Raw genomic sequence first — 12,767 nt, forward strand, 5'->3', positions numbered from 1 at the left:
GAGATTTTTTCTGTTTTCATTTTGAGATGCTTCTGAAATGATTCAATGTCTTATCATTATAAAAAAATCACTGCCCTTCTGGCTACTGACTTATCTAAATGATATTTTTCTACGAAATTGTGTAACTTGGTCCATTTTTTACAATTTTCTCTATCACTTAATTAGCCTATTGGAAACATCCCTGACTGGCGATCTGCTGGATGGACGTTTGTGTCCCGCTGAAGCTCGAAATTCCTAGAAGTGTCTGCAATCTTGCCATCCTTTGCGCTAGGGAAGGTGTGTTTGGGGGAGTCATCACCAGCAATTGCCTGGCCCTCCCTGATCCTAGCATGATGGAGAGAATCCATGGGCACTAATTATATGTATATATGGTCAATCTCTAGTGCATTGTCTTGCTAGAGTTTTGTCACTGCCCCTTGTCTCTGCCATTCATGAGTAAACCTTGAAAGAGGAGGGTCATTCCCTCTTTCTCTGAAGACGTCTTTTTTTTACTATGTTGTGGATTTCCTTCACAACCATACTTGATTCCATTTTTGTAGGCTAATAAGTTTTTGTTATATTTTTTTTTTTATCTGCTCATGTAAAAGATATTTTCATTTATTTTTTCTTTACCATAGATGTATGAGAGAACAAAACTACAACTATGCCACATTGATATGACCAAAATCATAATTTTTTTTTCTCAACCATACATCATTCTACACAATTTCATTTCTCCTAGTTAAGATTATGGTAATGCATTAGCCTTGTATTTACATGGATGGCAGACTGAGCCCTGCCTCGGCCTGTGAGTTAAAGCAGTTTACCAGAAAAGTTACTGTTACGGTCGGGCACCAAGGTTGGTCTTGCCCGGCTGATGTTCTGATGATGGAACTAAAACCTGACGGCTATAACTTTTATCTTCAGCACTGTTACCCCTGTTGCCAAACTACTACCATTGCACCACACTAACCCCCGTTTCTTTCTTTCACACTTACTACATTCCTCTCACAGAATCCTAGTACTTGATCTTCATGACGTAATCCTAATCCTTGATCTTTACGACGTAATCCTAATCCTTGATCTTCACGACGTAATCCTAATCCTTGATCTTCACTACTATGTTGCGAATCATTGGGAGTGTCGTCTTCCCAACCCTACCTCACATCTCACTTTTTCCCCTCCTCTTCATGTAGCTACATGCCATTCAAAGCCACTCCCCAATACAGTATTGGCCTACCATCTTTTTGCATATCAAGAACTACTCCCTTCTCCTTAGGTCATCAGGAGCTTCTGGGACATCATTCCCTCTCTCAAACATAAGTCTCCTTCCACTTATGCTCAACTTCAGTCCTAGGGCAGCTCTGCCATTTAAAGTCTCTGGCTGTTTTGTGGTTTGTCCAAAACTCAGCAGATATTCTACAACCTCTTCAGCAGTCACCTCCATTTCATCAGCCAGAATATCATCGATATACTAGTTGGTACCGGACTTCACTTTCCCACTTTTTACCAGGATCATCTTGAGGACTATTTCCTGGATACTTGGTGCAGATTTCTGCTTGAATCCCCTGTCATTAGATAATAAGTCTAGCCTTCGTACTTTAGTAATGGGTGCACTTTACGTTTCATTGTGTGCATTAGGGCCCTCCCTGGCAGCACCGCTCTATCCACCTTTTCCTGTGGCTACAAAATATCTGTAATTCATCCAATAACTGCCCTTTCAATTTTTTTTTTTTATGCTTCCTTCAATGAATGCTCATAACAGCACGCCTTAACATCGTAGGCTCCCCCTCTCACTCTGGAAGTACTCAACTGTCCAATACTAACCATTAAACTAAGCAAAGACATCCGTGTCTTCAATCATGAAAGGGTCTTGTTCATTTCCATGTCTTGTAAACTGAGCCCCATCTTCACGCACTTGGACTTTACATTCATCGCACGTGCAACCTGTCCATCCTCACTCCATCCTCCCATACACTGATGCCTCCCAGTAGGCTAATCACACGCATCCCCATTATTACTTCCACTGCCCCGATGATTGCTATCTGCTGCAATGGTATTCACTCTCACTAGCCTCTCATGCACCATCAAGTTTACCTCACTTGCACCTTTGTACCTAACCTCCCTGCCATCAACTGCCACTTGGCTATGATCTCCCCTACAGCTATCAACTAAATGCAAAGCCAGTACTTTTGATCAAACAGCCATTGTTAACAAGGCCCCCTCACCCCTCTTCCTTCTACTGGACCTCAATTAGAGGCATAGAGCTATGAAGAGCCTTTTCCTACCTAAATGGGTGGCTGAAGGTGCATGAGCTCCTTTCTGGTCGTTTTCCTGGAAGCTCCAATGTGATATGTTCCCTGCCACAATGTTAGCATATCACAGTCAGCTTAGGCTCCTTGTAGGCCCTCAACCTCTTCCTGTCAACCAACCTGCTCCTCACATTTTGCTGCCTCTTCTACAGCTTATGATCACCCTTCTTACAGCCACTTCAGTGATATGCCAGCCAGTTCATGGACACGGACTTGGTATCAGGCATTTGCTACAGCTCTCCAACTTGTGCACTGGAAACCCACACACTAATGCCAATTTATCAGTTGTTTCAAACATTTATTTAGGCTAGAGCCTAAATAATTGTATTGTCTCGGCAAAACAGTCCACCTGCTCCCTAATTCACCTCAGGCTTGCTAACTACCCATATGCTTTGACTGGATTCAGTTTAAAGGTTTGCTTCAACCTAACCTCTAAGTTATCCATGTCCTGCCAGTTGGCTGTACTCATTAACAGTTACATAGCTGGAGTGCTTCTCTCCATGTAAAGTGGTATGAAGTCTGCCACAACCTTGATCTTTTGAAGCCTAGCTACCAACTTGTACTTCTTTAACCAGGGTATCAGATTCACCTCCCTCTATATCGCGTCATCTTATCCCCATGAAAAAAAAAAAAAAAAAAAAAAAAAAACGGACTTACAGAGATGAACTATGACTCTGGCCTCCTCAGCTCTGTGGTGCGGGCTTGTTGATCATGTGGACGCTTCAAGTACTGATGTAGGACTCCCAAATGCGACTAAGTCAGATTGACCTTACTCACTTAAGGCAGAGTGACCTAACTTACTTAATTTAATGGTGTAACTATTTGCCCTTTTCCTTATCCATGCACTACTACCCAATAACATCACACAATCCTTCTATAACTCCACTACTCGGTAAGGTATCACTATGTACTAACTCTCATGTGCTCCTACACGAAAATCTTGCATGTCCACTCAGGTCAACAAAATTGCTAATTTTTCCCTCTGCCTTTTTCTTTGAAAATTGTTCCTCTTCATCCATTCATGACATTGGTTCTCCTTAGACTCCAGACCACTATCCCATCGTAATATTCCTCTATCACCATTTTCATGAATAGCCTTCTGAATCATATGATCATATTTTATCATGTGGACAGTCCCATTGAGGCTGGTTTTCTAAATAGCGCACAAAAATCCCCCTCTACCCTGCTATGTACTCTGGATACTGCATCCTCTACTAGTTCCATTGTCATGATTAACATTTCCATCAGATGCTTTTTCCTAGATCCTAACTGCTCACAACACAAAGCCCTAACATATAGGTTAGCCTATTTGAACCCTTTTACTTTAAAATTAAATACCTTTACTAATCAGCGAATGAACCTGACTCCTCGTCGCTCAAGCTTCAATAATGCAATTGGGGCAGACTGGGCACACTACAAGACAAGTAGGTGCAGAGTGTTAAAATGTGCAGAAAGTTCATTGTTTGTATAATTACCTCCGACACACAGCATAGCTGGTTTTCTTTTATTTTTAACTTCCATAACCTGTATAATATGTCGGGGAATTTCTTTGGTTGGTAATTCTAATTTCCTTAATTCTATGCTACTGCTTATAATGTGTTCTTGATTGTATACAGCTAAAATAATGTTCTTCTGTAACTACCTGCTTGACTCACAAAGCCCTCCTTTGTTGTTCTTGTTTATATAATTTTCTATAATTTGAAATCTTGTCTTAATTACTATTACAGCTGCTTCCTTAGTGTCAAGTCCACCAATGTATTCTCTTCCTCTATTACCTTTTACAAACCCCAACATAGACCTCTATATTTTGTTTTAATTATTTTCAAGTTTCATGTCATTTTACACTTTTTTGGGGTCTTGCTTTCTATAATTTTTCTTATATTGTGGTACCTTACATTTCCCTTTTGATTTTCTAAATTTTGTCATCCGCTATATCTTCAAGTATTCGTTTATCATCTGATGTAATATAAAAACATCACTTTTTATACCCATTTCGATTTCTTACTGGCCATATCCGTTTTTGCTCTTAATCCCCAATAAGCGTGGTTGCAACTTGTTGAAACTTTCGTTTAACAATCTTCTTGAATTCTCTTTAATTGCTTCATTTCTTGTTCATTTTATAACTCCCCACGTCTCAGTATTTGCAAACAATGCAGGTACTAATGCTGTTTCATTTAGATTTATTCTTGCCTGCAATGCATTGCTCCTGCTCTGTTGACGTCGCCATACTTCCTAACTTGTTGCTCTATATATTCTATGTTTGCTTGGCTCTTCTTCTTCTTCAAGCCTTAAAATCCTTAAATCCTTCTTCTTCTTCTTCAAGCCTTAAAAATCCTTAAATCCTTCTTCTTCTTCTTCTTCTTCTTCTTCTTCTGTAGATTTCCCAGAGCTGTTCTCCGGACGGGAGCTTTTTGACAAAAAATCATAGCCCCAAAAATTGCTTCTCTTTTACCTGTGCTAAGATTTTGATCTATTTTTCTTTTTCTGAGTATCATTCCCCTAAGTATTTATACTGTTTATTGTTTCAAACCTCCCATTTCTAGCTACCCATTTAGTCTTTTTAACTTATTTTTAGTTGTGCCTTATTACTAAAAGCATTGACTTTTGAGGATTGATGTTAACTTCACTTTACTGAGTTCTCCCATAATGCGGAAGTTGCTTGCTTATTATTTTCTTTACTTTATATTAAATTTTGTTATTATGGTGAACATTAAGTCTAACATATATCAGGGCTTCTATTCCGTTATTTCTGAGAAAGGTTATTATCTTTCCACAGATAGTATTGACATTGCCAGTTACAATATAACATTAATTTTGGATAAAAAGTTATATCCATCAGTCCTGATTTCCTTTTCTTCCTACTACTACTTTTATTAATTTATACATTTCCTCTTTTCCTTCTTAGTCCTCTAACCTTTTTTGGAGCATACAGTACATTGCACCTAAGGTAATCTTAATACGACCATTATCTATTTTTATCCAGAAGGCTTCTTATGTCTTTGATTTAAATGTTCCACTCCTTTAAGTACTCCAAAGTACTCCGCTATCTGTACGCCCTTTATTCTCTTAAACTTTATACCCTCCAATTTGATTAAACTTTTTATCCTTCAATTTCGATGTTTTCTTCCATCCCTAAATACGTTTCAGTCAGCCAATTTATTTCGGCCTTAGTCGTGATCACTATCTTCTCCAGAAATACTATTTACTTTCTTTTTTAATTAACCCATGAAGTTTTCCTCCTTTGTAATGTACAACTTTAGTTACGATGATGCCGTTTTCAGCTTTGGCAACTTGCTCAGGTCCTCTAAACTCTTCAGTTTCATGGTATATTTTATGTTACCAGCTTTCAGCTAAGACTTCTGAAATGTGACTATGTTCTTACAGCCTGGCTTTTTTATTTTAATTTTTTCGCATACAATTTAATGTTCTGTAGGTTTATGATCATCGTTTTACTTAATAGAAGTCACATTAATTTCATGCATATTTAAGATGCTAATCATGACTAAAATAGCTTTGCTTGACCTCGTTTCTTTAATATATAATTGAGGGTCAATCTCCTAAAAATCTAAATTTCTTCTACATTCAATTTATCTTCATTCTAGTGCCCTTTTCCATAATTTCTTGATTAATCTACATTCATTCTATATTTACTGCAGACATTTTCAATGCTACTATTATAGCACTTTACATATAGACACTGAAATTGATCTTCAAGCACCTTCTTGAGTACTATCTCGTCTTCAGGGATATGTATTTTATATAAAATAGCAATATGCTCTTATAATTTATTCCATAGGACATCGGCCATATACTTGTTTCAGCCACGATAGCCCTGTATGGAATACTTGATGGTTGTTCATACATAGTTTATTTTATTTATATTGGTAAGGCACCAGTTACCATTTGAGATACTACTGCTAGAGAGTTTTTTGGGTCCTTTGATTGGTCAGATGGTACTATATTGAACCCAACTCTGGTTACGACTCATTTGTCCTTTGCTTACACACACACACACACACACACACACACACACACACACAATAGTCTGGGCTATTTTTTAAATTCTCCTCTTTCCTCATACACCTGACAACACAAAAATAAAAATAGAATTAAAAAAAATCTTCTCAAGGGCTTAACTAGTGCACTGTAATTGTTGAGTGACCACTATCATCTCGGTAATGTAGAAGAGACTCTTAAGCTGTGGTAAGCAGCTCTTCTAGAAGGACACTCCAAAACTAAAGCAATGTTCTGTAGTCTTGGGTAGTGCCGTAGCCCCTGTGCCATTGTCTTCCACTGTCTTGAGTGGAGTTTTCTTGCTTGAGGGTACACTCAGGCACACTATTCTATCAGTTTCCTTATGTTCATTCCTCACTGGGCTATTTTTCCTGTTGGATCCCTTTGGCTCATAGCATATGCTTTACAACTATTGTTGTGGCTTAGTTAATAATAATAATAATAATATTAATAATAATAGCTAGATAGATAGATAGATCTACATCTTCTTGAGAGCAATATCCAATAATTCAGTGCATTTCATGAGATTATCTGTTCTAGAGTCAATTTTCAATCATTATTATTATGCCACTTTTTCTCCCGTGGCAGCTTTTTTAATTATCTTAACCGTAGCTGGGTAGCGCCATTAGTGCACCACACGTGGTCACTGTAGGCATTATTAAAGGGTTGTGGTGGCCTGGTGGTAGCATCCTTGCCTGGTGATTGTCAGACTGAGGTTCGAGTCCCGCTCAAACTCGTTAGTCCCTTTGGTCGCGGCAACCTCACCATCCTTGTGAGCTAAGGATGGGGTGTTTGGGGGAGAATATAGGTCTATCTGCTGAGTCATCAGCAGCCATTGCCTGGCCCTCCTTGTCCTAGCTTGGGTGGAGAGGGGCCTAGGGCGCTGATCATATGTATTATGGTCAGTCTCTAGTGCATTGTTTTCATAGGGCAATGTCACTGTCCCTTGCCTCTGCCATTCATGAGTGGCATTTAAACCTTAAATTTGCACGGTATCTTCTAGCCCCCATCTGCACCCACTTTTCAGTCTTCTGCATTACTTTTCTCCTATCACTTATCATTTGCTACATAGGCTAATGTGAATGCAGTTTTCTTCACACGTGTTTGTTGTGGAATAATCTTGAACAGGTAGTTGAGTTTGTGGAACTCCAAAAGTTCGAACTTGCAGCGAATATTTTTATGTGAAACATACTGAAATAGGTCTATTTTTATAGTTTATATTTAAAAGGTATATTTTAGTGTTGTTACTCTTCTTAGAATATTTTATTTTAGTTGTTAATTGCTTTTCTTTTAGTTTATTATGTCCCAATTTATTTTCCACACTGGGCTATATTTCATGCTTTCCCAACGTTGTAGTTTAGTTTATAATAATAATAATAATAATAATAATAATAATAATAATAATAATAATAATAATAATAATAATAATAATAATAATAATAATAATATGTCCTCCCCGGTCCCAGCGCCACGTGACCCAGATTCCATAAAGTAATCAACCAATGATTTCAGAAATTGTAATTTCGAGGTTAGCAATAACTTACGGTAATTCAATTTCCTCAAAATAACCATTGTCATTGCGCGTTTACTTGCGTTCTTTACCACTAAGAACGCTTCAGAAAAAAGAACGATTAAGACGTTTTTTTTTTTTAATTTCTTTATATAATCACTGATGCACGTAAAAAAGGCATTAGCATTGATACAGCTTATCACATCCACGTCACAAGCAATTTGTTAACTGTAATCTTAGAAGTTGAATACGTTGTTGAAAAGGCGATTTCATCTTCCTTTGCAGAATCCCATCCCTTCGATCATCCCGATAAGTTTCTATAAGGTAAGGCAATCTAAAAGTAATTAAGATTAATTAGCAGTGTCCTAAGTTATCGACCGATAATCCTAGATGGCATGTTTTAGACATTCATATTTGTATTGTTAATTTACGTATTCACTTATATGCATTGCTTTTTTTTTGGAGGAATTTATGATATCCAAATGGAACTTTCTGAAGAGGACGGTTCTGTGAGCTATAATATGGTCCTAGATTATTTCTCTATTTTTTTTTTATCGGTAATGGAATGTTATATTTAAACATCTGTTTGTTTTCTGGCTATGTACTGGCCCTATGCGATTATGTGCAGCTGCAGTCCATAAATCCTTAGTGGTATTTGAATATGTGTCTTAAAATATCATGATTTTAAGGATTTTTATTAACTTTAGCGACACCTCTCTGGGTATGAGAGTACATTACAAAATATACCAAATTATAGTTTGACTTAAAGTAATAGTACAAGATGGAAGTAAAAAGAAGCAAAACTACTTCTATTCACTTATCCATACAATACTGTACATATATCCGTTTACCCATATATGCCACGTATAATGGGGACATGAGCCCATATGGACAAGATAAAAAAACTAATATATAAGTAAAACTGTTCCATTATAATTTTTACAAATTTTGCTATTTTGCACAATTCTCTTATTTTCTATTTTAAACAATTGACTAAACTTTATACTATTTGGTTTAGTATAATATCTTTTTATATACAATTCTCTGTGACTACTAAAATGACACACCAGAGCGGACATGAGTCTTTTTATAGTTTATATATGACATATTTGTTGTTGACGTTGTTAATAGTTTATATATGATATATCTCCTTTGACATTACTTTTTTAGAATGATTTATTGTTGATTTGTTCTCTTCAGTTATTTATTTCCTTATTTCCTTTCCTCACCGGGCTATTTTTCCCTATTGGAGCCCCTGGGCTTGTAGCATCTTGCTTTTCCAATTAGGGTTGTGGCTTGGATAATAATAATAATAATAATAATAATAATAATAATAATAATAATGAAGGGGCGCAGTTACATAGGTGTTAGATGTGTAGTAGTTAAAGAGGGCGTGACAGACACCTACTAACAGGGGTGCCATTCATACGATAATTATCCTACATGTACGGTTATTTTAGGTCCAGTACGATGTACGATACATACCTTAGGTCTATACATATGTGTTTAATTAAACAATTATACTAAAATATTTTGAATTAAGTCAATCATGTAAGTCTTTAATAATTATATTGAAAATGTGTATGGTAATTTTGGTTGAAAAACGAGAATTTTAAGGCTCATGTACGATAATCCAGTCGAAATAATCTGGCAACCCTGTTTACTAAACTACTACTTGACGAATCCCATTTCACAAAATTAGAATACGTTCAAAACTTCAAATCGTAAGTTGAGAGTTGAGCAGTTGTTGTCATATACCTACATGCTAATAATGATAACCCGTGGAAAGTAATTGGGGTCATTGTTTACGATTAATTGCCAAATTAAAGTAAACTTGTATTGTAAATAATAGTAGATTCTTAAACCGGCGTTTTATGCTTTTTAAGATCTTCGGTACATTGGGTGATTTTTAACTACTTTTCAGTTGGTATTTTTCTATATTAAGTTACTTTGAATATCATTAAGACAGGGGTATTTATATTTAGTAATGGCATTTCATTTGTTTTACTAAGCGAGATAACGTATTTCAACAGGAGTACATCATATATTAATTATACCCTAGGGTCCAGAAACCGGTACCTTAACCCCACCTTCTTAATCCTATTATTGTTATTATTATTACTTGCCAAGCTACAACCCCCGTTGGAAAAGCAGGATGCTATAAGCCCAGGGGCTCCAATAGGGAAAATAGTCCAGTGAGGATAGGAAAAAAGGAAAAATAAAATGTTTTAAGAATAGTAACATCAAAATGAATGTAGCCTATATAAACTATACAAACTTTAACAAAATAAGGGGAAGAGAAATTAGATAGATTAGTCTGGCCGAGTGTACCCTCAAGCAAGAGAACTCTAACTCAAGACAGTGGAAGACCATGGTACAGAGGCTATGACACTACCCAAGACTAGAGAACAGTGGTTTGATTTTGGGTTGTCCTCCTCCTAGAAGAGCTGCTTACCATAGCTAAAGAGTCTCATCTATCCTTAGCAAGAGGAAAGTGGCCACTGAACAATTACAGTGCAGTAGTTAAACACTTGGGTGAAGAAGAATTGTTTGGTAATCTCAATGTTGACAGGTGTATGAGGGCAGAGGAGAATATGTAAGGAATAGGCCAGACTATTCGGTATATGTGTAGGCAAAGGGAAAATGAACCGTAACCAGAGAGAAGGATGCAATGTAGTACTGTCTGGCCAGTCAAAAGATGCCATAACTATCTAGTGGTAGATCTGTACGGGTGGCTGGTGCCTTGGTCAACCTACTACCTGATAAGGATGTTAATCATGGAAACTATGTAATGCACGAAGGGATCTTGGTGATATTGACTAACTCAGAAATATGGTTTTTATTGTGTATTTTCATTTGGTATAGAACCCCCAAGCATTTTGGGGTCGAGGCCTATTGGTATTCCACATTTAATCTAAGATATGTAACCTATATTAACCTAATTTAGTGAATACTGTACATGTTTACATAAGGATTTTATTTGCTTATTACTGTTTGAGATGAACCTCCCCACCCCTCACTTGCCATTTCTTAGATAAGAATTAAAATGTGCAACATAGAAAAAAAGGGATTGCAGACAAAATATAAGCCCACAATCAAGGTAAACGGCAAAACAAAATAAGATAAGATATATCAAAACCCATATTTTGTATGTACTGTATATATAAAATTGTACTTAAGTCAAGGCTTGCCAATGACCGAATTTTGGACATTATATTATTATTATTATTATTATTATTATTATTATTATTATTATTATTATTATTTTCTAAGCTACAACTTTATTTGGAATAGCATGATGCCATGAGCCTGAGGGCTCCAACAGGGAAAATACCCCAGTGAGGAAAGGAATTAAGGAAACTACAAGAAAGAATTAATTAGAAATTGAAATAAAATATTTTAAAACAGTAGCATTAAAATAAATCTTTCATATATAACTATAAAAACAAGAGGTAGAAAAATAAGATCGAATAGTGTTCTGAGTGTAGCCTACTCTCAAGCAAGAGAACTCTACCCCAAGACAGTGGAAGACCATGGTACATAGACTATGGATGTACCCAAAACTAGTGAACAGTGGTTTGATTTTGGAGTGTCCTTCTCCTAGAAGAGCTGCTTACTATAGCTAGAGAGTGTCTTCTACATTACCAAGAGGAAAGTAGCCATTGAACAATTACAGTGCAGTAGTTAACTGATTGAGTGAAGACCCGTTTGGTAATCTCGGTGTTGTAAGGTGTATGAGGACAGAGGAGAATATGTAAAGAATAGGCCAGACTATTCAGTATATGTGTAGGAAAATGGAAAATGAACCATATTGAGAGAGAAGGACTCAATGTAGTACTGTCTGGCCAGTCAAAGGACTCGGTAACTCTCTAGCGGTAGTATCTCAACAGGTGCCTGATGCCCTGGTTAACCTACTACCTTCCCTGTTTACCAATAAGCAAGGATGATTTTGAAAGTTATACCATTTGCTCTCAAACATGAAAATTGGTTTAAGATTTATTGTGTCAAATTGCTATTTCTCAATTAGCGTTGACTTTGAACTTTTATGTTGGGTATATTGTCCTCTTTATTAGAAAGAATTCATATCAACATTCTAGAAACTTGAACGTAATGTACTTGACTATGTACTGCAGTACTATGTGTTCAATTTATCAATTTCCTTTTGTAATACATTGGATGGTTTTAATGTCTAGCTATGTTGGCAGAATTATTCCTAACCACACATGCCTAACCTAACTGTACATAACATCATTATTGTACCAGCTTACATGAATAACTCTCAAAACACCTTTTGTCCCAGCAGTCATTATGTTAAATCCTGGCTTATTTATGAGCAAAATCTTTTACCTTTGTTTCTGCCCAGTCAATATTAAAATTTCCAACTACTGTACATGGTTCCACCCTAACCTCAACTTGACAGAATGCTTACACAGCCTGAAATTCACCCCTCCCCCTTTACCTGCATCTGAACCTCATAGTCACAGACCCATCATTCAGGAAATTTCCCCTTGGGATTTTTTTAACATGTTTATCTTTGGTTTCTTTTTCAGAAGTGCAAATTTATCCTAGTTATGTATTCCTAACCTAATCTTGCCTATCATACCTAGAATTGACATGCTCCCACTGAACGACAAATTTTCCTAGTGTCAAAGACAGTTTATACATATATAGGGTTCGAAGTGATCAGCGCTTGAGTTCAAGTACATGTACTAATTCTCGTACCGGAATACACAATCTTGTACTTATTCTTCAGCCAAATGTTCTTGAAAATATAAAGTAATTATAAATATCATTCTTCAGCCAAATGTTCTTGAAAATATAAAGTAATTATAAATATCACTTGCAGTATATTCAAGTACTTCATATCTACTCAATATAATTTGATTTACATTACAATGATAAATAAATTTTGTTGTTACTAATCCTGTCCAGCAGCTCTGGTACACATACTT

General features: G+C 36.4%; 1 protein-coding gene across 4 annotated transcripts in view; it reads left to right on the forward strand.

Annotated features, from left to right (window-relative positions):
• Positions 1–12,767, forward strand: part of LOC137641610 (prostaglandin reductase 1-like) — a 581,256-nt gene that overhangs the window by 151,074 nt on the left and 417,415 nt on the right. The window contains exon 1 of one of the 4 annotated variants that reach the window (XM_068374338.1): positions 8,011–8,139. The exons of 2 other annotated variants lie outside the window; for them this stretch is intronic. The gene's annotated coding sequence lies outside the window, so the exon portion shown is untranslated. Of the gene's footprint in view, positions 1–8,010; positions 8,140–9,463; positions 9,540–12,767 lie in introns of those variants that run through there. One more of the 4 variants, XM_068374337.1, reaches the window with a different exon arrangement.

This window comes from Palaemon carinicauda, chromosome 5 (genome assembly GCF_036898095.1).
Source record: "Palaemon carinicauda isolate YSFRI2023 chromosome 5, ASM3689809v2, whole genome shotgun sequence".
NCBI classification, from domain to species: Eukaryota; Metazoa; Arthropoda; class Malacostraca; order Decapoda; family Palaemonidae; genus Palaemon; species Palaemon carinicauda.